We start from the raw sequence: 21,341 nt of genomic DNA, 5'->3' as shown, positions 1-21,341 counted from the left end.
AAGCCATGTTGGATCAGGCCAGTGGCCCATCCAGTCCAACACTCTGTGTCACATAAGAACATAAGAGAAGCCCTGTTGGATCAGGCCAATGGCCCATCCAGTCCAACACTCTGTGTCACATAAGAACATAAGAGAAGCCATGTTGGATCAGGGCAGTGGCCCCTCCAGTCCAACACTCTGTGTCACATAAGAACATAAGAGAAGCCATGTCGGATCAGGCCAGTGGCCCATCCAGACCAACACTCTGTGTCACATAAGAACATAAGAGAAACCCTGTTGGATCAGGCCAGTGGCCCATCTAGTCCAACACTCTGTGTCACATAAGAACATAAGAGAAGCCATGTTGGATCAGGCCAATGGCCCATCTAGTCCAACACTCTGTGTCACATAAGAACATAAGAGAAGCCATGTTGGATCAGGCCAGTGGCCCATCCACTCCAACACTCTGTGTCACATAAGAACATAAGAGAAGCCCTGTTGGATCAGGCCAATGGCCCATGCAGTCCAACACTCTGTGTCACATAAGAACATAAGAGAAGCCATGTTGGATCAGGCCAGTGGCCCATCCAGTCCAACACTCTGTGTCACATAAGAACATAAGAGAAGCCATGTTGGATCAGGCCAATGGCCCATCCAGTCCAACACTCTGTGTCACATAAGAACATAAGAGAAGCCATGTTGGATCAGGCCAGTGGCCCATCCAGTCCAACACTCTGTGTCACATAAGAACATAAGAGAAGCCCTGTTGGATCAGGCCAATGGCCCATCCAGTCCAACACTCTGTGTCACATAAGAACATAAGAGAAGCCATGTTGGATCAGGGCAGTGGCCCCTCCAGTCCAACACTCTGTGTCACATAAGAACATAAGAGAAGCCATGTCGGATCAGGCCAGTGGCCCATCCAGACCAACACTCTGTGTCACATAAGAACATAAGAGAAACCCTGTTGGATCAGGCCAGTGGCCCATCTAGTCCAACACTCTGTGTCACATAAGAACATAAGAGAAGCCATGTTGGATCAGGCCAATGGCCCATCTAGTCCAACACTCTGTGTCACATAAGAACATAAGAGAAGCCATGTTGGATCAGGCCAGTGGCCCATCCAGTCCAACACTCTGTGTCACATAAGAACATAAGAGAAGCCCTGTTGGATCAGGCCAATGGCCCATGCAGTCCAACACTCTGTGTCACACAGTGGCCAAACAAACCAGGTACCATCAGGAGGTCCACCAGTGGGACCAGAACTCCAGAAGCCCTCCCTCTGCTGCCCTCTAAGCACTGAGAAGACAGAGCATCACTGCCCCAGACATAAGAAGAAGAATTGCAGATTTATACCCTGCCCTTCTCTCTGAATCAGAGACTCTGAATCAGAATCTCCTTTATCTTTTCCACCCCCCCACAACAGACACCCTGTGAGGTGGGTGAGACTGAGAAGGCTCACACAGCAGCTGCCCTTTTAAGGACAACCTCTGCCTGAGCTATGGCTGACCCAAGGTCATTCCAGCAGCTGCAAGTGGAGGAGTGGGGAATCCAACCCAGTTCTCCAAGATAAGAGTCCACGTGCTTCACCACTACACCAAACTGGCTCTCTGAACATAAGAACGTCAGAGAAGCCATATTAGTTCAGGGCAATGGCCCATCCAGTCCAACACTCTGTCACACAATGGCCAAAAAACCCAGGTGCCATCAGGAGGTCCATTAGTGGGGCCAGGTCACTAGAAGCCCTCCCGCTGCTCCCCCCACCCCCCCGACACCACGAATACAGAGCATCACTGCCCCAGACAGAGTTCCAACAATACGCTGTGGCTAAGAGCCACTGAAGGACCTCTGCTCCAGATGTAGCTCACCAAGTAAATTTTTGCTCACAAGACTCTGCAGCGTAGAGGGAGCATTGGTCCCAATCCGTCTCTCTAAGGTAGCCTCCGCTCCAGCTCTGGTTGTTGGAGAAGGACTGCGGCTCAGCGGCAGAGCATCTGCTTGGCATGCAGGAAGTCCCTGGGTCAACCCCCCTGGCATCTCCAGTTAAGAAGAAGAAGACTGCAGATTTATACCCCACCCTTCTCTCTGAATCAGAGACTCAGAGTGGCTTACAATCTCCTATATCTCCTCCCCCCACAACAGAAGAAGACTGCAGATTTATACCCCGCCCTTCTCTCTGAATCAGAGACTCAGAGTGGCTCACAATCTCCTATATCTTCTCCCCCCACAACAGAAGAAGACTGCAGATTTATACCCCACCCTTCTCTCTGAATCAGAGACTCAGAGTGGCTTACAATCTCCTATATCTCCTCCCCCCCACAACAGAAGAAGACTGCAGATTTATACCCCGCCCTTCTCTCTGAATCAGAGACTCAGAGTGGCTCACAATCTCCTATATCTCCTCCCCCCACAACAGAAGACTGCAGATTTATACCCCGCCCTTCTCTCTGAATCAGAGACTCAGAGTGGCTTACAATCTCCTATATCTCCTCCCCCCACAACAGAAGAAGACTGCAGATTTATACCCCACCCTTCTCTCTGAATCAGATACTCAGAGTGGCTTACAATCTCCTATATCTCCTCCCCCCACAACAGAAGAAGACTGCAGATTTATACCCCACCCTTCTCTCTGAATCAGATGCTCAGAGTGGCTTACAATCTCCTATATCTTCTCCCACGAGAGATGCCCTGTGAGATGGGTGGGGCTGAGAGGGCTCTCACAGCAGCTGCCCTTTCAAGGACAACCTCTGACAGAGCTATGGCTGACCCAAGGCCATGCTAGCAGGTGCAAGTGGAGGAGTGGGGAATCAAACCTGTTCTCCCAGATAAGAGAGCTCTGGCTGACCCAAGGCCATTCCAGCAGGTGCAAGTGGAGGAGTGGGGAATCAAACCCGGTTCTCCCAGATGAGAGTCCACACACTTAACCACTACACCAAACTGGCACTCTTAAAATAAGGAGCAGGCAGTGATGGGAAGGCCAATACAGAATTATGGTGATGGCTGATGGGAAGGACTTCCACCCAATGCCCTGGAGAGCCGAGCAGCTGCCCGTCGGAGTAGACGATACAGACTTCGATGGACCGAGGGAATCTGGGAATCAAACCCAGTTCTCCCAGATAAGAGAGCTCTGGCTGACCCAAGGCCATTCCAGCAGCTGCAAGTGGAGGAGTGGGGAATCAAACCCGGTTCTCCCAGGTAAGAGTCCGCGCACTTAACCACTACACCAAACTGACTCTTAAATGTCAGGAGGTTCTTTCCAACGTTTAGCAAGAAACTATTTTGATTTCATTTCAGCCTCTATGCTGTGTTGGCCCTCTAGAGGAACTGCTTGGTCACTGAATCAGGATGGTGGACTAGATGGACCACTGGTCTGATCCAGCAGGGCTCTTCTTTTGTTCCTAGGAAGGCCTCGGCCTCTCTGCCCTGTTGTTGGCCCTCCAGAACTGGTGGCTAACATGTGAGACAGGAGACTGTACTAGATGGACTACTGGTCCGATCCAGTATGGCTTTTCTGATATTGTGTGTGCCCCTGGAAGTCATGCCAACCTCTGGTGACTGACCCCTACTGGGGGCATGGAGAATATTCAGAGGGGTTGCTGAATTAAGCCTGCCCCTGCCTCCCAGCTCTGGTACTTCAAAGAGGTCTCCCATCCAAGTACTTGCCAGAGTTGACCCCTGTTTGGCTTCCAAGATCTGACAAGATCAGGCTCACCTGGGCTACCCAGGTCAGGTCTCAGCAAGGCTTTTCTGATGTCCTTATCAGGGGAAGGCCTCGGCCTCTCTGCCCTGTTGTTGGCCCTCCAGAAGAACTGGTTGGCCACTGTGTGAGACAGAATGCTGGACTAGATGGACCCTCACTGGTCTGATCCAGCATGGCTCTTCTGATGTCCTTATGAAGGCCTTGGTGACTATGCCCTGTTGTTGGCCCTCCATAGGTACTGGTTGGCCACTGTGTGAGGCAGGATGCTGGGCTAGATGGACCACTGGTCTGACCCAGCAGGGCTCTTCTTATGTTCTTCTCAGGGGAAGGCCTTGGCCTCTGTGCCCTGTTGTTGGCCCTACAGAGGAACTGGTTGGCCACTATGTGAGACAGGATGCTGGGCTAGATGGACCACTGGTCTGACCCAGCAGGGCTCTTCTTATGTTCTTCTCAGGGGAAGGCCTTGGCCTCTGTGCCCTGTTGTTGGCCCTACAGAGGAACTGGTTGGCCACTATGTGAGACAGGATGCTGGGCTAGATGGACCACTGGTCTGACCCAGCAGGGTTCTTTTTATGTTCTTCTCAGGGGAAGGCCTCAGCCTCTGTGCCCTGTTGTTGGCCCTCCAGAGGAACTGGTTGGCCACTGTGTGAGACAGAATGCTGGACTAGATGGACCCTCCCTGGTCTGATCAAGCAGGGCTCTTCTGATGTTCTTAGGAAGACCTTGGCCTCTCTGCCCTGTTGTTGACCCTCCAGAGGAACTGGCTGGCCACTGTGTGAGACAGGAGGCTGGACTAGATGGATCCTCACTGGTCTGATCCAGCAGGGCTCTTCTTACATTACTAATTTTAATTAAAGCAAACAGCGAGTTCCTTTCATCACTCCCACCATTTATGGTAGGGCCCTCACAAGGAGCGAGTGGGCAGGCCACTGTTGTGTTGTTCCGTCTGTCGCAATGTTTCCCAGAAAAGGAGGGTCGTGGTAGCCAAGTCCTCCCCCCCCCGCCCCAACACACACACATTGTCGCTGCAAAGGCCAAGCCAAGACTGTAGATACAGCACTGGAGGTTTGTTTTTAAGCAATGGCAGCTGTAAAACAGAAGGTTATTATGCCATGTCTCTCTACAGCCGGTAAGCCTTTTATCATTTAGCACTTCATAGCTATATGCCAGAAGGAGAAAAATATCCATTTGTGACCTCCTGATTAGGAAATTCTCTGGCACGGCTCAGCGCAATCAGTGGTTTCATCCAGTCTTGGTTTGGCTTGGCCCAACAGAGCAAAGCAGAGAGAAATTATACTGGGGGAAAATTTCCACCTATGTTCTAGGTAGGAGGTCAATGCTTCCCTTGGTTCTGTTGGTCTTTTTTCCCCAGAGTTTTCTCCGTGGCCTACTTTCCAGTCCTCCCCAATTGCACTTTATTAAGGAGAATTTCTCAAATTAACTCCAGAATTACAGCTAGCATGATCGACCACAGCTCTCATTTCCTTTTACTCATTTCCCTCCACCCCCTTACATTAAGACACACAGATGGATTAATAAAACTTTTTTTTAAAAGAAACTTGGATTATATATTTGAACATGTGATGATGCTATTTTCTGGGCCATGCGCTCCTGTGCTCTTGTGCATGGCTGAAATGCTGGGAAAGGGAGGGGGCAGGAAAAGAGCTCTACCTGTGGTGGTCTCTGACTGCGCTGTTGTGGTGAGAGCCAGTTTGGTGTAGTGGTTAAGTGTGCAGATTCTAAACTGGGAGAATTGGGTTTGATTCCCCACTCCTCCACTTGCCCCTGCTGGAATGGCCTTGGGTAAGCCATAGCTCTCTTATCTGGGAGAACCAGGTTTGATTCCCCCACCTGCAGCTGCTGGAATGGCCTTGGGTCAGCTATAGCTCTCTTATCTGAGAAAACCGGGTTTGATTCCCCACTCCTCCACTTGCACCTGCTGGAATGGCCTTGGGTCAGCCAGAGCTCTCTTATCTGGGAGAACCGGGTTTGATTCCCCACTCCTCCACTTGCAGCTGCTGGAATGGCCTTGGGTCAGCCATAGCTCTTTCATCTGGGAGAACTGGGTTTGATTCCCCACTTCTCCACTTGCAGCTGCTGGAATGGCCTTGGGTCAGCCATAGCGCTCTTATCTGGGAGAACCGGGTTTGATTCCCCACTCCTCCACTTGCAGCTGCTGGAATGGCCTTGGGTCAGCCAGAGCTCTCTTATCTGGGAGAACCGGGTTTGATTCCCCACTCCTGCACTTGCAGCTGCTGGAATGGCCTTGGGTCAGCCAGAGCTCTTTCATCTGGGAGAACTGGGTTTGATTCCCCACTCCTCTACTTGCAGCTGCTGGAATGGCCTTGGGTCAGCCATAGCGCTCTTATCTGGGAGAACCGGGTTTGATTCCCCACTCCTCCACTTGCAGCTGCTGGAATGGCCTTGGGTCAGCCATAGCTCTGGCAGAGGTGGTCCTTGAAAGGGCAGCTGTTGTGACAGCCCTCTCAGCCCCACCCACCTCACAGGGTGTCTGTTTTGGGGGAAGAAGATAAGGGGGATTGTAAACCACCCTGAGTCTTGGATTCAGAGAGAAGGGCGGGCTATAAATCTGCAGCCTTCTTCTTTAAGCGAGGCACAGGAAGTGAGTTTGTGATAGAGAATGAAAAGGGAAAGTGCAAAGAACCTAAGAACATCAGAGAAGCCATGTTGGATCAGACCAATGGCCCATCCAGTCCAACCCCCTGTGTCACACAGTGGTCAAAAAAACCAGGTGCCAAGGGAAGGCTATGGGAAACACTTGGGCACAGAAATCTCTGAAAACCTTGGAAGTGAAGCAAGAGAGTGCGCGTCTTAAAACATTAGTTACACCCTTTCACATTGCGGTTCTAAACTGAATTTTATCTGTCGTTGCACCAACTCCATACAGGGGGGTTTTTTTAGAACATGAATGCAGTTCTGGCTGGCTTGGCAGCAGGGGGTGCGGCCTAAATGGTGATGTCAGGGGTGTGTGGCCTAATATGCAAAGGAACATATGAACATATGAAGCTGCCTTCTACTGAATCAGACCCTGGGTCCATCAAAGTCAGTCTTGTCTTCTCAGACTGGCAGCGGCTCTCCAGGGTCTCCAGCTGAGGTTTTTCACACCTATTTGCCTGGACCCTTTTTTGGAGATGCCGGGGATTGAACCTGGGACCTTCTGCTTCCCAAGCAGATGCTCTACCACTGAGCCACTGTCCCTCCCCATTTTTTAGTTGGAGATGCTGGAGATTGAACCTGGGACCTTCTGCTTCCCAAGCAGATGCTCTACCACTGAGCCACCGTCCCTCCCCTCCACCGTCCCTCCCCTGCTAGGCTTTTTAAAAAAAAATAATTAAGCCCTGGTTTCATACAACAAATTCCATTTGTGAGCTGTCTCTGAAGCTATCTGGCCAGGTCAAACAGCACCACGCTTCACCCCCCCCCCCCGCCCCTTTGGCTGAGTGATCTTTCGAACATTCTAAGTAGAGTGCTAGAGCAGCGTTAATCTTAGAGCCACAGAGAATAAACGGCAGATGTTTGAGAGCCACAAGACATGAACATCAGATGTTTGCAAGCCGGAAGGAAGACAAATATTGGGGGGGGGGGAGGAGAGGTGGAAAGAAAGCGACTTTAAATGCATTCTCCAAGCCACCAGCTGGCTTTTCAAAGTGATTTAAAGAGAGAAACGCCTTCTCAAAGCCAACTGATGGGGGGCGGGGTTCAAGAGCCACACAATATGTGTGAAAGAGTCCATTTGGTCTCCTGAGCCACACTTTGGCCGCCCCTGTGCTAGGCCAATATAGCACTTCTCAATGCATTTCAATGGTACCACCATAGTACTGTAGGGCTCAACTTCATACACATGTCTGAAAACAAAAGCGAGTATATATCGGTAGGACCAGAACCAGTGGGTTGAAATTAAGAGTTTCCAGCTCAACATGAGGAAGAACTTCCTGACCGTCAGAGCGGTTCCTCAGTGGAACAGGCTTCCTCGGGAGGTGGTGGGCTCTCCTTCCTTGGAGGTTTTTAAACAGAGGCTAGAGGGCCATCTGACAGCAATGAGGATCCTGTGAATTTAGGGGGAGGTCTTTGTGAGTTTAGAGCAGTTCCTCAGTGAAACAGGCTTCCTCGGGAGGTGGTGGGCTCTCCTTCCTTGTAGGTTCTTAAACAGAGGCTGGATGGCCATCTGACAGCAATGAGGATCCTGTGAATTTAGGGGGAGGTCTTTGTGAGTTTAGAGTGCTTCCTCAGTGGAACAGGCTTCCTCGGGAGGTGGTGGGCTCTCCTTCCTTAAAGGTTTTTCAACAGAGGCTAGAGGGCCACCTGACAGCAATGAGGATCCTGTGAATTTAGGGGAAAGGATTTGTGAGTTCCCTGCATTGTGCAGGGGGTGGGACTAGATGACTCTGGAGGTCCCTTCTAACTCTATGATTCCATATACTGTACATGGGTTGTATGTGCATTCACTCTAACGTGTGAAAGGGCAACGGCATGCAGCGTACACCTGAACCCTATTCTCACGTTCGACGCGTGTACAGCTAAACATGCATTGGAAAGCCCGCTTTTATCCTGGTATCAGTCTCCGGTTTCACTTGTAAAGCGAATCTGTGTCGGTTCTTTCTTACAAACGACCATCCGGGCATCCAAGCCAGATAGATGTGCCTTCACTGCAACTTATGAACAGGACTGGTAGAAGGCGGCTTCGTGCTTTAACGGTGTCTCCCCCTGGTTGCTGTCAAAATTGGCAGGGCTTCAGGGGTGCCAGATCCGCATTTGGAAATTCCTGGAAATTTTTTGGGGGGGAGGCCGGGGTTTGGAAAAGAGGGAAAAGGGTATAGTGCCAGAGCATAAGGATTGCCAGGAACCCTACCCCCACTACTGGCAACGGTGGAAGGAAAGCAGGGCTTTTTTGTAGCAGGGACTCCTTTGCATATTAGGCCACGCCCCCTAATGTAGCCAGTTTGGTGTAGTGGTTAAGTGTGCGGACTCTTATCTGGGAGAACTGGGTTTGATTCCCCACTCCTCCACTTGCAGCTGCTGGAATGGCCTTGGGTCAGCCATAGCTCTGGCAGAGGTTGTCCTTGAAAGGGCAGCTGCTGTGAGAGCCCTCTCCAGCCCCACCCACCTCACAGGGTGTCTGTTGTGAGGGAGGAAGGAGATTGTGAGCCGCTCTGAGACTCTTCGGAGTGGAGGGCGGGATATAAATCCAATATCTTCTTCTTCTTCTTCAATCCTCCTGGAGTTTACAGGACTCTTAGTAAAGGGCCTACTGTAAGCTCCAGGAGGATTGGCTACAAGGGCCCAGGGGTGGAATTCTAGCAGAAACTCCTTTGCATATTAGGCCACGCCCCCTGATGTAGTCAATCCTGGAGTTTACAGTAGGCCCTGTACAAAGAGCCCTGTAAGCTCTTGGAGGATTAGCTACATCAGGGGGTGTGTGGCCTAATAGGCAAAGGAAAGGTTGCCAACTCCAGGTTAGGAAGCTCCTGGAGATTTGAGGATGGAGCCTGGGGAAGACAGAGACCTCAGTGGGGTACAATACCAAAGACGACACTCTCCAAAGGCAGCCCTTCTTTCCCCAGGTGCACTGAACTCTGTAGGCTGGAAATGAGCTGTAATTAGAGGGGATTCCCCAGATCCCAGCTTAGGGTTGCCAATCCCCAGGTGAGGGTAGGGGATCCCCTGGTTTGGAGGCCCTCCCCCACTACAGGGTCATCAGAAAGCAAGGGGGGGTTGTCTGCTGGGCACTCCATTATTATCTATGGAGACCAATTCCCATAGGTAATGATGGAGAATTGATCTGTGGGTATCTAGGGCTCTGGAGGGGATGTTTTTTTTGAGGTAGAGGCACCAAATTTTCAGCATAGCATCCAGTGCCTCTCCTTAAAAGACCCTCCAAGTTTCAAAAGGATTGGACGAGGGGGTCCAATTCTATGAGCCCCCAAAGAAGGTGCCCCTATCCTTCACTATTTCCAATGGAGGGAAGGCATTTAAAAGGTGTGCGGTCCCTTTAAATGTGATGGCCAGAACTCCCTTTGGAGTTCAGTCGTGCTTCTCTCACCCTTCCTCCTGGCTCCACCCCCAAAGTCTCCTGGCTCCACTCTCAAAGTCCCCAGATATTTCTTGAATTGGACTTGGCAACCACCCTCCAAAGCAGCCGTTTTCTCCATGAGAACTGTTCTCTGTAGTTTGAAGCTGAGTAGTAATTTGGGGAGCTTTCCAGGCCCTACCTGGAGGTTGGCAAGCCCACGAGGCCCAAAGGTCTCATGCAGTCCCCACAAAAGGTTTCTCCTGATCAAAGATGTCGGTCTCCCTTGGGGAAACCCAACATAATTCCCCTCCCTGAGTCGTGAGGTGCTAATTTGAGAAGCGGATCCCTTCAGCGTCTAATTATAGCCCTCAATGTGATTTCCTCTGAGCATATTCTGACGTGGTCTCTCCTTTTCGGTGGCGAGTTCTTCTTCCTGGCTTCTTCTGGAGGCGGGCTCCACTTCCTCCCAGCCGTCTCCGAACACCTCAGGCCCACAGAGGTGCCGCGTCACCTCAGCCGGTTTTTGTTTTTTCGCTCTGCCTCTTATGGTCTGGTTAATTTTAAACTTTGCCAGTTGTGGGCAGCGGGTGACAGACCACATCTAGGAGCGTTCTCCGTTTGGGTGTTTTCCGCTGCGATATTAGAACAAAGACATTTGAATCGTGCTGAATGAACGTGATAATTTCCCACAAGGTTACGTTGGCTGAATTATTTTGCCGAATTTGTTGTATGGAGACAGCTACAGGGGTTTGTGGGCTCTCCCATGGCCAGTTCCCAGTCACTTGGCAAATTCCTTAGTGGGGGTTATTAGGAAATGAACTGAGGAGAACATAAGAGAAGCCATGTTGGATCAGGCCAGTGGCCCATCCAGTCCAACACTCTGTGTCACATAAGAACATAAGAGAAGCCATGTTGGATCAGGCCAATGTCCCATCCAGTCCAACACACTGTCACACACTAGCCAAACCCTAAGGGACATCAAAAGGTCCACCAACAGGGCCAGAATTCCAGAAGCCTTCCCACTCTTGCCCCCCCAAGTACCAGGATTACAAAGCATCACTGCCACAGTCAAAATAACAGAAAAGAACCCATGTTGGATCACGTCAATGGCCCATCCAGTCCAACACTCTGCCCCCAAGCACCAAGAAGAGAAAACATCACTGCTCCGCATGTAAGAAGAAGATGAAGAAGATATTGGATTTCTATCCCGCCCTCCACTCCGAAGAGTCTTAGAGCGGCTCACAATCTCCTTTACCTTCCCCCCCACAACAGACACCCTGTGAGGTGGGTGGGGCTGGAGAGGGCTCTCACAGCAGCTGCCCTTTCAAGGACAACCTCTGCCAGAGCTATGGCGGACCCAAGGCCATGCTAGCAGGTGCAAGTGGAGGAGTGGGGAATCAAACCCGGTTCACCAGATAAGAGTCCACACACATAACCATTACACCAAACTGGCTCTCCAGGAGAGAACACAGGAGAACCCATGTTAGATCAGGCCATTGGCCCCTTCAGTCCAACACTCTGTCATACAGTGGCTAAAACCCAGGGGGCATCAGAAGGTCCACCAGTAGAGCCAGAACTCCAGAAGGCCTCCCACTCTTGCCCCCCAAGCACCAAGATTACAGAGCATCACTGCCCCAGACATAAGAACAGAAAAGAAGCCAAGGTTGCATCAGGTCAATCGCCCATGCAGTCCAACGCTCTGTATCCCACAGTGGCCCAAACCCAAGGTCCATCAGGAGGTCCACCAGCAGGGCCAGAACTCCAGAAGCCCTCCCATTCTTGCCCCTCCCAGCACCAAAAACACAGAGCATCACTGCCCCAGATAGAGTGCTCCATCTAGGCCTTGAGGCTAATAGCCACTGACTGACCTCTGCTCCATATGTTTATCCAGTCCCCCCTTGAAGCTATCTAGAGCCCCGTGGCGCAGAGTGTTAAAGCTGCAGTACTGCAGTCCTAAGCTCTGCTCATGACCTGAGTTCGATCCCCGGTGGAAGCTGGGTTTTCAGGTAGCCGGCTTGAGGTTGACTCAGCCTTCCATCCTTCCGAGGTCGGTAAAATGAGGTTCTCCCAGATAAGAGAGCTATGGCTGACCCAAGGGCATTCCAGCAGCTGCAAGTGGAGGAGTGGGGAATCCACCCTGATTCTCCCAGATAAGAGTCCACACACTTAACCACTACACCAAACTGGCTCTCCCTGGAAAGGAATGTAAAACTAGGGTTGCCAATCCCCAGGTGGGAGCAGGGGATCCCCCTGGTTTGAAGGCCCTCCCCCAGCTTCAGGATCATCAGAAAGCGGGGTGGGGGGATGTCTGCTGGGCACTCCCTTATTCCTTATGCAGACCGATTCCCATGGGGTATAATGGAGAATTGATCTGCGGGTATCTGGGGCTCTGAGGGCACTGTTTTTTTGCGGTAGAGGCACCAAATTTGCAGCATAGCATCTAATGCCTCTCCTCCAAAGACCCTCCAAATTTCAGAAAGATTGGACCAAGGGGTCCAATTCTATGAGCCCCCAAAGAAGGTGCCCCTATCCTTCATTATTTCCAATAGAGGGAAGGAGCGCAGTTCCTTTAAACGTGATGGCCAGAACTCTCTTGGGAGTTCAATTATACTTGTCACAATCTTCTTTCTGCCTCCACCCCCAATGTCTCCTGGCTCCACCCACAATGTCTCCTGGCTCCACCCCCAATGTCTCCTGCCTCCACCCCCAAAGTCTCCTGGCTCCACCCCCAATGTCTCCTGGCTCCACCCCCAACGGCTCCTGCCTCCACCCCCAATGTCTCCTGGCTCCACCCCCAAAGTCCCCAGATATTTCCTGAGCCGGACTTGGCAACCCTGTGTAAATCTAACCACAAGGGCAGCAATTCAAACGAGGAGGAGGGAAGGAGGGGTCATTGAGGTCATTTTAATATTTATTTACTTATTCACATTACTTATCGTCTGTCTGTTTCGCTTGGGCTCGAGGAGGATTACGCACAGTGAGTCAACACAATCAACAGGATGGGACATTCAATAAACCACGCAATGGGAGTGGTAGAACCAACAAGAAATCTAACACCGAAGCAAAACATAAGCGTTAACATGACACATTCAATGATGCACGAATACATAGCGGGGTCCAATTTACAGCCAGCCGTACGCAATAGTATAAACCACAATCCCTAATAATTTATCCCAGCAACTTTAATACAGTGCCAGTCTATTGCCTGTGGAGAAAAGAAGACTTCAGATTTATACGCTGCCCTTCTCTCTGAATCAGAGACTCAGTGACTTACAATCTCCATTATCTCCTTCCCCCACAACAGACACCCTGTGAGGTGGGTGGGGCTGAGAGGGCTCTCACAGCAGCTGCCCTTTCAAGGACAGAGTCTCAGAGCGGCCTACAATCTCCTTTCCCTTCCTTCCCAACAACGGACACCCTGTGAGGTGGGTGGGTCTGAGAGGGCTCTCCCAGCAGCTGCCCTTTCAAGGACAACTCCTACGAGAGCTCTGGCTGACCCAAGGCCATTCCAGCAGGTGCAAGTGGAGGAGTGGGGAATCAAACCCGGTTCTCCCGGATAAGAGTCCGCGCACTTAACCACTACACCAGACTCCATACCAAAAGCCCTCAGGAGTAATGTCAGAGGGAACAGAGAAGTCTTCACCTGCTGTTGGAAGTCGGTGGCAGAAATGGATGGATAAATCTCTCTGAGGAGTTCTCGGGATTTTGATACCTACAAGATGTGGTGACGGCCACTTGGTTTGACAGCATTAAAAAGTAATGGATTTTTTACGGAGGTTAGGCCTTTGGTGACTCTTAACTTGAACATATAAATGCTGCCTAACACTGCCTACTTAGACTGGCAGCTGCTCTCTAGGGATTCGGGCTTCCTTTCTAATTCCTTACATTCTCATCTTTTAAAACGGGGATACCGGGGATTGAACCTAGGACCTGCTGAATGCCAAGCAGATGCTCAACCACTGAGGCATAGTTCCGTCTCTATCTCTCCAGGGTCTTGGGCTGAGATTTTTCGCATAAGGGTATAATAAAAGCCATGTTGTATCAGGCCAATAGCCAGGGGTGTAGCAGGAACTCCTTTGCCTATCAGGCCACACACCTCTGATGTAGCCAATCCTCCCTATATCTTGCTTCCTTCTGCAGCACAGCTTGCTTTGCAAGGCTTGCTCAATCGCACAGGAGCTACAGAGCAAAATCTCTCCATTGGCTGAGGCTCCTCCCTTGGGGAGGAAGGGGGGGAGGAATAACTTGCTTTGCCAGGCTCTCTCCATCGCACAGCAGAGCTACTGAGTCAAGCCTCTCTTCCTTCTGTTGTCTGAGGCTCCCCACCCAGTCCCGTGGGGAAGGAAGGAAAGAGTAAAAGGACAGGTCCTCTTGTGGATCAAAAACTGGCTGAGTAATAGGAAGCAGAGAGTGAGTATAAATGGGCAGTCTTCGCAGTGGAGGACGGTAAGCAGTGGGGTGCCGCAGGGCTCGGTACTGGGTCCCATGCTCTTTAACTTGTTCATAAATGATTTAGAGTTGGGAGTGAGCAGTGAAGTGGCCAAGTTTGCGGATGACACTAAATTGTTCAGGGTGGTGAGAACCAGAGAGGATTGTGAGGAACTCCAAAGGGATCTGTTGAGGCTGGGTGAGTGGGCGTCAACGTGGCAGATGCGGTTCAATGTGGCCAAGTGCAAAGTAATGCACATTGGGGCTAAGAATCCCAGCTACAAATACAAGTTGATGGGGTGTGAACTGGCAGAGACTGATCAAGAGAGAGATCTTGGGGTCATGATAGATAACTCACTGAAAGTGTCAAGACAGTGTGCGTTTGCAATAAAAAAGGCCAATGCCATGCTGGGAATTATTAGGAAGGGAATTGAAAACAAATCAGCCAGTATCATAATGCCCCTGTATAAATCGATGGTGCGGTCTCATTTGGAGTACTGTGTGCAGTTCTGGTCGCCGCACCTCAAAAAGGATATTATAGCTTTAGAGAAGGTGCAGAGAAGGGCAACTAGAATGATTAAAGGGCTGGAGCACTTTCCCTATGAAGAAAGGTTGAAACGCTTGGGACTCTTTAGCTTGGAGAAACGTCGACTGCAGGGTGACATGATAGAGGTTTACAAGATAATGCATGGAATGGAGAAAGTAGAGAAAGAAGTACTTTTCTCCCTTTCTCACAATACAAGAACTCGTGGGCATTCGATGAAATTGCTGAGCAGACAGGTTAAGACGGATAAAAGGAAGTACTTCTTCACCCAAAGGGTGATTAACATGTGGAATTCACTGCCACAGGAGGTGGTGGCGGCCACAAGTATAGCCACCTTCAAGAGGGGTTTAGATAAAAATATGGAACACAGGTCCATCAGTGGCTATTAGCCACAGTGTATGTGTGTATATAACATTTTTTGCCACTGTGTGACACAGAGTGTTGGACTTGATGGGCCGTTGGCCTGATCCAACATGGCTTCTCTTATGTTCTTATGTGACACAGAGTGTTGGACTTGATGGGCCGTTGGCCTGATCCAACAGGGCTTCTCTTATGTTCTTATGTGACACAGAGTGTTGGACTGGATGGGCCCTTGGCCTGATCCAACATGGCTTCTCTTATGTTCTTATGTGACTCAGAGTGTTGGACTGGAGGGGCCCTTGGCCTGATCCAACATGGCTTCTCTTATGTTCTTATGTGACACAGAGTGTTGGACTGGAGGGGGCGTTGGCCTGATCCAACAGGGCTTCTCTTATGTTCTTATGTGACACAGAGTGTTGGACTTGATGGGCCGTTGGCCTGATCCAACAGGGCTTCTCTTATGTTCTTATGTTCTTATGAGCCAGAGCTTCCTTTGCCCAATTCCCCGGTTCCCGTGGGAGAAATACAAAGAAAGCATCTTTAAGACCAATGAGTGCTAATGTTTTAAACATGTTTTAAGTTCTAAATATATATATACATTTGTGTTTGTCTGTGTTCTTTATAAAATTTATCTCTCTGCTACCTAACCTTAAATAGGTACACGCATGGCCCGGCCCAACAAGGTCTCATTTATATCAGATCCGGCCCTCATAACAAAAGCGTTTGACACCCCTGGCTTAGAGGGAACGTTTAGGGTTGCCAAGTCCAATTTAAGAAATATCTGGGGACTTTGGGGGTGGAGCCAGGAGACAATAGGGGTGGAGCCAAGATCAAGACTGTGACAAGCATCATTGAACTCCAAAGGGAGTTCTGGCCTTCACATTGAAAGGGACGGCACACCTTTTCAATGCCTTCCTTCTATAGGAAATAATGAAGGATGGGGCACCTTCTTTTGGGGCTCATAGAATTGGACCCCCTGGTCCAATCCTTTTGACACTTGGGGGATATTTTGGGGAGAGGCACTAGATGCTGTGCTGAAAATTTGGTGCCTCTACCTTAAAACACAGCTCCCCCAGAGCCCCAGATACCCACGGATCAATTCTCCATGATTTTCTATGGGAATAAATCTCCATAGGGAATAACAGAGTTCCCAGCAGACATTTCCCTCCCCTCCCCCCGCTTCTGATGACCCTGAAGCAGGGGGAGGGCCTCCAAACCAGGGGATCCCCTGCCCCCACCTGGGGATTGGCAACCCTAGGAACGTTGCTTGGGAGCAGGGCTATTTTTTGTAGCAGGGACTCCTTTGCATATTAGGCTACACCCCCCTGTCGTAGCCAATCCTCCTGGGGCTTACAGTAGGCCCTGTAAGAAGAACCCTGTAAGCTCCAGGAGGATTGGCTACATCAGGGGTGTGTGGCCTAATAGGCAAAGGAGTTCCTGTTACATAAAAAGCCCTGCAAAGTTGGGAGTAAATCCCGCTGAGTCCTGTGGTGCTGAACACCCACGGAAGAGAGCCCAGGACTGTGGCTTTAAACAAAATCATAAGAACATAAGAGAAGCCATGTTGGATCAGGCCAACGGCCCATCAAGTCCAACACTCTGTGTCACACAGTGGCAAAAAATGTTATATACACACATACACTGTGGCTAATAGCCACTGATGGACCTGTGCTCCATATTTTTATCTAAACCCCTCTTGAAGGTGGCTATACTTGTGGCCGCCACCACCTCCTGTGGCAGTGAATTCCACATGTTAATCACCCTTTGGGTGAAGAAGTACTTCCTTTTATCCGTCTTAACTTGTCTGCTCAGCAATTTCATCGAATGCCCACGAGTTCTTGTATTGTGAGAAAGGGAGAAAAGTACTTCTTTCTCTACTTTCTCCATTCCATGCATTATCTTGTAATGTTCATCTATGTTCAGGGGTGCCTTCTTGCCCTGTGAGGATTTTATTTTCAAGTGGATGATAATATCCTTTTAGGACCGTCGCCAGAGAGCCATTTCAGCGCTTGTTTGCGCAACCGGCCCATCTGGGAGATTTTTTTTTCCACAGGATGGTTTTGTTTGGGGAAAAAATGACGTAAAGACGGCTGGTTATTTTAATGGCAGGGGAAAGCGCCTTAAAATAATGGGGGGAAGGCATGCCCTGCGGTTGCCACCCTCCAGGTGTGGCCTGCAGGGCTCCCAGAATTCCAACAGATCTCTAGTTTGCACTAGGGTTGCCAATCCCCAGGTGGGGGCAGGGGATCCCCCAGTTTGGAGGCCCTCCCCCCGCTTCAGGGTCATCAGAAGGCAAGGGGGGAGGGAAAGGAACTGTCTGCTGAGAAGTCCATTATTCCCTATGGAGATATTCCCATAGGAAATAATGGAGAATTGATCCGCAGGTATCTAGGGCACTGGGGGGACTGTTATTTGATGTAGAGGCACCATATTTTCAGTATAGCATCCGGTGCCTCTCCCCAAAATACCCCCCAAGTTTCAAAAAGATTGGACCAGGGGGTCCAATTCTATGAGCCCCCAAAGAAGGTGCCCCTATCCTTCATTGTTTCCTATGGAAGGAAGGCATTTAAAAAGGTGTGCGGTCCCTGGAAATATGATGGCCAGAACTCCCTTTGGAGTCCAGTTATGCTTGTCACACCCTTGCTCCTGGCTCCACCCCCGATGTCTCCTGGCTCCACCCCCAAAGTCCCCAGATATTTCTTGAATTGGACTTGGCAACCCTGGTTGGCACAGATCAGTCCCCCTGGAGGGAACTGCTGTTTTGGAAGGTGGGATCTATGGCCATATGCCTCACGGGGAACCGTCCCCAGACTCCAACCCCCAGATCTCCAGGAATGTCTCAAACCAGAGTTGGCAACCCTATAAGGGTTAAGAACATAAGAGAGAAGCCATTTTAAATCAGGCCAGTTGGCCCATCTAGTCCAGCACTCTGTGTGACACAGTGGCCAAAACCCAGGGGCCATCAGGAGGTCCACTGGGGGGCCAGAACCCCTCTCACTGTTGCCCCACCAAGCACCAAGAAGACACAGCATCACAGCCATAGATAATAAAAGAAGCCATGATGGATCAGACCAATGGCCCATCCGGTCCAACACTCTATGTCACACAGTGGTCAAAACCCAGGGACCATCAGGAGGTCCATCAGTGGGGCCAGAACTCCAGAAGCCCTCCCACTCAGACCCTCCAAGCACCAAGAAGACAGAGCATCACTTCCCCAGACCTAAGAACATAAGAGAATCCATGTTGGATCAGGCCACTAGCTCCTCCAGTCCAACACTCTGTGTCGCACAGTGGCCAAAACCCAGGGGCCATCAGGAGGTCCACCAGAAGGATAGGACTGCAGAAGCCCTCCCAGTCTCACCGCCCCCCCCCAAGCACCAACATTACAGAGGACATAAGAGAAGCCATGTTGGATCAGGCCAATGGCCCATCCAATCCAACACTCTGTGTCACACAGTGGCCAAAACCCCCAGGGGCCATCAGGAGGCCATCAGGAGGTCCACCAGTGGGACCAGGACACTAGAAGCCCTCCCACTGTGCCCCCTGCAAGCACAGAGAATACAGAGCATCATTGCCCAACATAAAAAGATATGCCATATAGCAGGGGTGGCCAAGGGTAGCTCTCCAGTTGTTTTTTGCCTACAACTCTCATCAGCCCCAGCCAGCATGGCCAATGGCTGGTGCTGATGGGAGTTGTAGGCAAAAAACATCGGGAGAGCTACGCTTGGCCATATAGAGCCTGCCCTCCAAAGCATCCATTTTCTCCAGGGGAGCCAATCGCTGTTGTCTGGAGATGAACTGTCATTCTAAAGGCCCCCCTGGCATCCCCACTACCCTAGCAGGCCCGGGATCCAGAGAAGAGGAGCTCATTCAGTGGTGCAGGCATATTCAAAAGAACCACACTAGACTTGGCGATGCAATAGGGTTGCCAATCCCCAGGTGGGGCCAGGGGATCCCCCGGTTTGGAGGCCCTCCCCCCACGTCCGGGTCATCAGAAAGCGGGAGGGGGGGAGGGAGATGTGGTAGAGGGTCGCTCCAGGAATGGCCAGAAACTCTATGGTATGCGGATGTGATGTTAACTACCTCAACAGCTGGAAATACAAAAAGAAGAAGATAATAATGGCAAGAAGAAAAAGAGGAGGAGGTGCTGGTGGTGCTGGTGATGATTGTGATGATGATACTGGATTTATATCCTGCCCTCTACTCCGAATCTCAGAGTCTCAGAGCGGCTCACAGTCTCCTTTATCTTCCTCTCCCACAACGGACACCCTGTGAGGTGGGTGGGGCTGAGAGAGCTCCCCCAGAAGCTGCCCTTTCAACGACAACTCCTCTCCCACAACAGACACCCTGTGAGGTGGGTGGGGCTGAGAGAGCTCCCCCAGAAGCTGCCCTTTCAACAACAACTCCTCTCCCACAACAGACACCCTGTGAGGTGGGTGGGGCTGAGAGAGCTCCCCCAGAAGCTGCCCTTTCAATGACAACTCCTCTCCCACAACGGACACCCTGTGAGGTGGGTGGGGCTGAGAGAGCTCCCCCAGAAGCTGCCCTTTCAATGACAACTCCTCTCCCACAACGGACACCCTGTGAGGTGGGTGGGGCTGAGAGAGCTCCCCCAGAAGCTGCCCTTTCAACGACAACTCCTCTCCCACAACGGACACCCTGTGAGGTGGGTGGGGCTGAGAGAGCTCCCCCAGAAGCTGCCCTTTCAATGACAACTCCTGCGTTAGCTGTGGCTTAACCCAAGGCTATTCCGGCAGCTGCAAGTGGAGGAGTGGGGAATCAAACCCGGTTCTCCCGGATAAGAGTCCGCACACGTAACCACTACACCAAACTGGCACTCTAAAACAAACCCAGAGCTTGTAAGACAGGACATCCCTGCCTTTGGACTTCGGGTAACTCATGGCGTCTTGGGGCTTTGCGTCTGCCGACTGCGGTGCCAAATCCCTTTGGCATTCCAGTCTGAGTTCACGTCATATTTCCGAGCCCAGCACGCTCCTTGTTTGGGTTGGAGAAGATGCCAAAACGGGCTGTATAAATAACTTCTGAAAAATCAACCGGAGTCGTAAATCAAGCGTCAATAAATAGCTGTCCTTTTGTGTCTTCAAAGCAGATAACCAACAGGGTACCAGGAAGTGAGATCCTCGCTGCGAAGTCCCGTTTCCCAGACTGATTCTTTCTATTTCCAGACATGTTTGCTTTTCTTAGATCTTACATTTCCAAAAAGGGCATTTTCCTCTCCCTCCCCTTCGACAGACAGTCACACAGTGCAACCACCCCCAGACCTTGCACTTCGCAGCTGCGATGCTACATTTTGTGGGCCCAGGGTCAGGGGAAGAGTCTTGTTACTAGAGTTGCCGGGTCCAATTCAAGAAATATCGGGGAACTTTGGGGGTGGAGCCAGGAGATGTTGGGGGTGGAGCCAGGAGCAAGGGTGTGACAAGCATGACCGAACGTCGGAGTTCAAAATACCCGCCAAGTTTCAAAAGGATTGGACTAGGGGGTCCAATGCTAGGAGCCTGAAAGAAGATGCCCCTATCTTTCATTATTTCTAATGGAGGGAAGGCCTTTAAAAGGTGTGCGGTCCCTTTAAATGTGATGGCCACAACTCCCTTCGGAGTTCAATGATGCTTGTCACACCCTTGCTCCTGGCTCCACCTCCAAAACCTCCTGGCTCCACCCCCAAAGTCTCCTAGCTCCACCCCCAAAGACCCCACCCAGATATTTCTTGAATTGGACTTGGCAAGCCTCCCTGAGCAAAAGTAACTGCCTCTCTAGCCTGGCTGTCTCTTCCCCCAATCCCTCCTTACACCAGCTGCTGAGTCATGCGCCGTGCCCCTGAACCCCGTCAAGTTTCCATGACTGGAACCAGATGCGGGTCTCCCACTAAGGATCCGAACGGGCATCTGCCCTCTCTGCAGCGAGCCTTGTCCGCAGAAAACTTTTGCTCCCGCAGGCCACAAAGTAGACCACCATCAGAAAGGGAAAGGAGTTGTGCGGCGTTCACTGTTTGCCAAGAGGAGGGCTGTTTTTTGGAGCTGGAATGCAGTTCTGGTTGGCTAGGCATCAGGGGGTGTGGCCTAATATGCAAATGAGCCCCTGCTGGGGGTTTTTCCCTACAAAAAAGCCCTGTGTGAAAAAAGCCCAGTGTGAAAACTGCGGGGTGACATGAGAGAGGTTGACAAGATGATGCATGGGATGGTGAAGGTAGAGAAAGGAGTCCTTTTCTCCCTTTCTCACAATACAAGAACTCATGGGCATTCGATGAAATTGCTGAGCAGTTGGGTTAGAACGGATAAAAG

General features: G+C 50.9%; 1 protein-coding gene across 1 annotated transcript in view; it reads left to right on the top strand.

The window, feature by feature from the left end:
• Positions 1-21,341, top strand: part of EMSY (EMSY transcriptional repressor, BRCA2 interacting) — a 143,503-nt gene that overhangs the window by 69,128 nt on the left and 53,034 nt on the right. The window lies entirely within an intron of this gene.

Source organism: Heteronotia binoei, chromosome 3 (genome assembly GCF_032191835.1).
Source record: "Heteronotia binoei isolate CCM8104 ecotype False Entrance Well chromosome 3, APGP_CSIRO_Hbin_v1, whole genome shotgun sequence".
Lineage (NCBI taxonomy): Eukaryota > Metazoa > Chordata > Lepidosauria > Squamata > Gekkonidae > Heteronotia > Heteronotia binoei.
This window is presented reverse-complemented; position numbering and strand designations above follow the sequence as displayed.